Source organism: Tasmannia lanceolata, unplaced genomic scaffold (assembly GCF_043159265.1).
Source record: "Tasmannia lanceolata isolate RefF3 unplaced genomic scaffold, GAP_Taslan_0.1 ptg000013l, whole genome shotgun sequence".
Classification (NCBI taxonomy): Eukaryota; Viridiplantae; Streptophyta; class Magnoliopsida; order Canellales; family Winteraceae; genus Tasmannia; species Tasmannia lanceolata.
In genome coordinates, this window is record NW_027518690.1 from 44,815,038 (window position 1) to 44,821,629 (window position 6,592).

The following is a 6,592-nucleotide window of genomic DNA, read 5'->3' on the forward strand; positions in this document are numbered from 1 at the left end:
AATCTGAATCTTAACCGTCCATTTGATCGACCATGCTTTTGATCAGGAAAGGGATAATTAATGTACTGATATTGGCACTACCATGGTTCAATAATTGCACAAAGTCAGCTTGCCTTTTCTCCTTTAATTGAGATAGTGTAATTAACAAAAAAAAAAAAGAAGGTAGTGCCAACATCATTAGCCATAATTAATATACCTGTGGGTCCATTGCCCTTTTGACCAATAAGTCCTCCGTCCTGGTAGACCCCTCTATTATATAATTCATGACTTTATATGGGGAAGTGAGAGTCACCCCCAGCATTGGGGTTCCACCACTTCCATGCGAAAGCAAAGATCCGACATCAGAAAATTGAATGGATGCAGATGTGCTTATAAGGAATTGGGCATCCTCCCCTTAAAGGCTGGCTTTTAATGGTGAGTTCCACCCAGGTCTCAACAAGAATTGTCCTAAAGGCCCGGTTTTTTTTTAATGTTATAAATAATTTATTAGAAGAAAAACAGGATCGAGATGGTCGATCAAAGATGCAAGGAATCGTAGCCTTTTAACGATTCCTCATTCACACCCTCTCACGCTAAGCTATCTGCAATGATGTTGGCTGATCTTCTCACATGATAACAGGCTAAAGATGAGGACCCAATCTAGTCTTGGATTTCACCAAAGTAATGTGCAAATCTTCAAGGATGAAGATGAGAGCACGAGACCCACCGGATGACATGTAAGGCATCTACTTCCACTACTACTTTATCCACTTGTGTTATCTTTGTACTTATTGTTTTCTTTTACTTTCTTTCTTTCTTTCCTTTTTTGTGTGTGTGATCAGATTGAATAAGGCCTGTTGAATTTTCTAAAAGAATGGATAGCAATTAACCACCAAATAAAAACCCAATGAAAAACAATCACTAATCTAGCAGTGGAATGTGCAACTGATTGCATCATAAAATTGCTGCCTTATCACAAGATGTTCATAATCCCGAGAAGGAAAAACATGAGCAACACATGGTAATCACAACAGATGCATATATACTTCTGGGAGCTTTTGGATGTACACCCAAATTGGAGTTTTTCAGCCATTCTATATTGCAGGTCTACACAACCAAATATCCTTCTCTTGTACCTGTGGCAATTCGAATATAGAGGAAAATTCTCATCTTAATCTGTGGATGTAGCTTCCATTGGAAATGAACCAAATAACTCGAGGTCCATGTTCTGTATTTGCTTTGTTTCTTGCCATTACAGATCGATCATGGATTGGATTAAGATTTGGATAACCACGGTGAGCCTAGATACCTAACCAATAAGCCAAAAGGCCAAAAGCTCTAGAACTGACGAAACGTGAACATGTTAGGCTAGACCCTTTAAACCTGTCCCATACTAGGCTGGCTCCCACCTAGTCCCATACCTAGGCAGGCCCCCACCGTGACATGTTGAATTAGAGAACAGAGAATCAACTTCAGGGTGATTTGACTAGATTCTGTTGTTCCCAAACATTTTGATCTTCAAGTGGAGATCAAAATCTATCTTGTTGAAATAGCTAATTTCTAGACTAGAAAAGTTCTTCCAAAGAATCAGAGTTATTCCCCACTCGAAATTCATGAACTACACCATTCACTTCAATGGAACTACAACCAGGGACCTTTTCCTTCCCATTATCCCTCATTCGCTTCCGTACATCAACGGCATCATCCCACCTGCCCACCGCCGCATAGATATTAGACAAAACCACATAGCAACCAATATCATTAGGATCCAATTCGAAGAGACGTTTTGCTGCATATTCACCCATCTCTACATTACCAAGCCGACTACAAGCACCAAGTAGTGCCCCCCACATAGGAACACTTGAGTTCACATCCACAGCTTTTATAAGCTCTCTAGCTTCGTCTAACAGCCCTGCCCGACCAAGAAGATCAACCATACATCCATAATGTTCTACTTTGGGCACTATATCATATACTTCACTCATGAGCTTAAAGAATTTGCGACCCTCATCGACAAATCCTGAATGCCGACAGGCACTCAAAATGCAAACAAAAGTTATTTCATCGGGCACAATGTCTGATTCCAACATCTCTAAGAAAATTTCTATAGCTTCTTTACCATAACCATGGATGCCAAGACTTGAAATTATTGAGTTCCATGCCCCGACATCCCTCTCCTCCATAATCTTAAACACGGAAAGGGCTCTCTCTATTTTCCCACACTTCGCATACGTATCCATAAGCGCTGTTCCTAAAACAGCATTCAATTTAATCCCATTGCTCTCTATATAGGAATGGATCCACTCGCATTGATCTAAAGCTCCAAGATAAGAACACCCAAGAAGCGCCGTCACCAATGTGAAATTGTTTGGTTTAACTTTCACTACTTGCGTCTCCCTAAAGAGTTCTAAGACCTCTTTGAATTGACAATCCTTTGCATACCCATCAATCATATTATTAAAGGTGATCAAATCCTTCATCTCCGGCAGCATTTGATCAAACAACCAGCGAGCATCTTCCATCATACCAGAAGAGACATACCCACCAACCATAGTGTTCCAACTGATCGAATTCTTCATAGACATATCATCGAACAATTCCCGTGCAATCCCCAATGACCCAAGTTTTACATACCCATCAATCAAACAGTTCCAAGAAACTAAATTCCTCTCAGGCATTCTATCAAACAGCTCGTGCGCATCCCTTATAAGACCAATATCCACTAAACCCGTGATCATTGAATTCCAAGAAACAACATCCGGTTGAGGAATTTTCTCAAACACCCTGTGAGCATACACAACAGACCCACAACATGCATACATTGCGATCAAAGCATTCTGAACAAACAAGTCCAAACTCAACCCATGTTTGAAAACTTGCCCGTGAATCTGCTTCCCCTCTTCCACACTTTTTAACCGTGAACACGCCTTCAAAACGAACGGGAAAGTTAGTCCGTTGGGCGTCGAGTTCTCGTCACAAACCATCCCATAAAACAAAGAAATCGCCTCTTCAGGCCGATTACTCTGCGAATAGCCTCTGATCATTACATTGTAAGCAAAAGAATTTGGGTTTTTATCTCGGTCAAAAATCGATCTCGCGTAGTTTATGTCACCGGAAGGAGAGATTGAGCAAAATGCCATGACTCTGGTGAAGGCAAGAGGGTGGTGGAAAAGTTCGAGTTTGATTAGATTTGAATGGATTTGGGTGAGTTCGTTCATGTTTTTGCAGAGTTCTAACATGGAGATTAATGGGTGTGTGGAAATTCTGCCAGTGCGGGCATTTATTCTGGTGGGTTTTGCTGGTGGGGGATGAGGAGTGAGAGTACTCATGGTAATGTAAATGGCTTCTTTCCCATCTGTTTGATTTTTTGAACTTTGTTTGGAGATGGAGGTAGGGGGTGTAAATGGATATTCGAAAATTCGATTACGCTCCGCATCCGTATCCGTTTAAAGCGAATATTATCCGGATCTGTTTCAAGCGGATATTATCCGAATCCGTATATGAGATATCCGGCTCTTAGCGGATGCGAATCTGGTAAATGGTATATTCGGTCCGTTTAACATCCGAATCTGAGAAGTAAATTTTTTTTATTTATTATTAATAATATCATTAATATTTAATTTTAGTAATGACACACTATCCTTTGTTTGTTTCTAAAAGAAAAGTGAATTTTCTTTTTAGAAAAAACAAAAACAAAAACAAAAAGTGTTTTGAGTAGGAAATGAAGTAATCTCTCATTTTAAGGGCATTCTTGGAGTTTGACATGGCTTCTTTATGAAGCAACAAATGTGGGATGTAGGATGAAAGAGACAAATGGATGACGGTGACTGAAAAATGTCATAGTTTCTAGAAAATTCTAATGCAAAAACGCCATCTAGGTCATTGATGGATCAGATCAATTTTTCAACTTAGGGTTATGTAAAAACCCAAAATGCAATTAAAAGAATGGACTTCTAAGGTTTGCAAGGAGAAGCAAGAGAGAGGAGAAAGGAGAAAGCTGAGACACCATCTTCGGCATTCCTTAGTGCCTCCAACCCTACCAAAATCCCCTCTCCACCTTCTCACAGCCACCTCCATTACCACCAGACACCTCCATCTCTAACCCAATCTCATCTCCATCCCCATTTATCTTCATCTTCCACAATCAGCACTCCCATTGCCCCTGTTCAAAATAGCTCAAACCAATTCCATCATATACAAAAACAAAAAAACAAAAACAAAAAAAACCCAAAGACTACTACGAACACCATCATCCATCCCCAATGCCTCTCTCTCTCTCTCTCTCTCTCTCTCTCTCTCTCTCTCTCTCTCTCTCTCTCTGCCTTTGTTTCAAAAAGAAGAGGATCTCATATATTTTAGGGTTTGAATGTTAATTTTGCGAAGAGAAGGTAGATGTTTGGTTTTAGGGTTTGGACAATTCATTTGAGGAGTAAGAAGAAGAAAGATAAAGTGCTTCAATAAAATATTCGAATTTACAGGATAAACGGATACGGATAATATCCGAATTCGAACAATATCCGGCGGATACGAATTTGCTAATAGATATTAAATATCCGTCTAATTCGAATCCGAATCCGAATTCGAATAATGTATACTGTAATCGAATTCGGATATAGCCATATCCGATTCGAATTCGATCCGTTTACACCCCTAGGTGGAGGGATCAAAGTACAACCCCACTTCACTTCACTATCGATTTTATTGATCCTTGATCTTTGATCGAACGGTAATGAGTACACTGGATCATTTCTTGTTTTCTCATTTGTGGACATGGCAAACGGCCCGGCCGGGTCAAACGGAAAATTTTACAGGTCATTGAGCTTGGACCCGCACCAGGCCCGTACAGGCCGGGTCGCGCGGGTCACCCGGATTTTTCAAGGTTTTTTTTTTTTGTATAGGGATTCACTAGCCACCTTTGCCGAGGCTATCCTTTGCTGCAAAGATCAGTAGAAGTATGATTTGCACAAAGGTGGCTAGCAATAAATAATAGCAATATATAATAATCATGCGGGTAGTAAGTTTTAAATGAAAATTACGGAAAAATGGAATCAAAGTAGAAAAATTACCAAAAAAAATGTATTAAAATATGACAATTAGCAAAAAAAATTACAAAGAAAATTATGACAATTACAGGGAAAAAAGGCCAAAATAAAACTTTTGTACTTCGGGCACCCGCGGGTCACCCAGCCCGGCCCAGTTTTGACGGGCCGGGTGGACCCGCGGGTCAATTTCAAACGGGTCACATATTGGTGACCCGGACCCGGAATTTCCGGGCGGGTCCGGGTCACTTTTTGCCAGGTCTACTCATTTGTAATACATTTGATTTTTTCAGGGTACAGACAATCTGGCTAGGCTTGGCTATTGGTTTTTCTTAGAGCTAACACAAACTACTTGTAGTAAAAGAAAAAATTGGTGTTACACTGTTACTTAGGCGTCTTAAAACTGTGCCATACTTGGTCAGGTCCCACCAAATCACATACCTAGGCAAGCCCCCACTTTGGACCGTAACATTACACCATGCTTCTCCGCATCCGTCGTCCTTAACAGCCTACGTCATGGTTTTCAATCTAGCCTTTTTTTCCATGTAGCCTTTTCCACAATTGTTTAGGGTTTTCAGCAGCCCTTTTAGTCCTCCGTCTGAAGAGTGGACCAATGAGAATAGGTCGAATTCATACGTATGGCTTCAAAAATTCAGGTGAAAACACATTCTCAAACACCATTTTTGTAGGAATCTATAGAAACAGTCAGAAACTGGTCTCCTTGCTGAATGAGATGTTTCTAATTTTCACCTTTTTCTCATTCTCACGAGGCAAAGTTGAAAGAAGCCTTGTGAAGAATGGTTGCTGGAAATTCCCTTCGTTTCATACAATGAAGCCTTAAAATTATCTCCACAGGGTGGTCCTAACCCTCCAATTTGTGCATATTTTTATAACGTGCCGCCTTCTAAACCTCAACTATCAAAGGGTTAAGATCATCATATCAAGAAACTATATTCTTTCTTGCTTTTTGTTAGTTAGGGGGTTTCCAACTTTCCATCCATTCTATTTCCAAACACTAGGTTTTCCACCCACCATCCCCTTCGAGCATATCAATGAAAATCGACACATTTGTATTAGTTTTAAGAGAGTTCAACTACTCATTTTAGTGGATTTGTTTAAGCTATTACATCAGCCTTGCTCAAAGTCAAGTCAATTGGTTTTGATAGATTATCCCAAGTGACTCATCCGACAAGTAGTTAAACAACATCGTTTGAGTTGGCAGAGTCTCGTGGAAAAGGTGTCCAGTCAATTTTCCGAGGCAAATATACAATTCGAGGACAAGGAATGTGATCAAACCAAGTAATTATTATTTTGTTTTGCAAGAACTTTGAGGAAACCATTTGATTTGGATAGTAGAAGGTGCAAACCGAAAGCTCCTTGTATCTTTCTATTCACTTCCCCATGTTCCGTTGTATTAATATAATTGAGCTTACATTTGTGCATGTTTGAGATTAGTGAGAGTATGGGTAGATTATCTTTCTTGCTATGTAAGAAGGTCTGTATCTCAAAGCTAAAGAACTAAGAAAAGGAAAGTATGAAAATCTAGTTTGCGCAAGAGAGCTATAAAAGCATGG

General features: G+C 39.9%; 1 long non-coding RNA gene across 1 annotated transcript; it reads left to right on the forward strand.

Annotated features, from left to right (window-relative positions):
- The first annotated feature begins 273 nt into the window (after window positions 1–273).
- Window positions 274–6,592, forward strand: LOC143890238 (uncharacterized). Its single transcript, XR_013255148.1, has 3 exons — window positions 274–414; window positions 620–716; window positions 6,241–6,592. It is a non-coding gene; the product is annotated as an uncharacterized LOC143890238 (long non-coding RNA).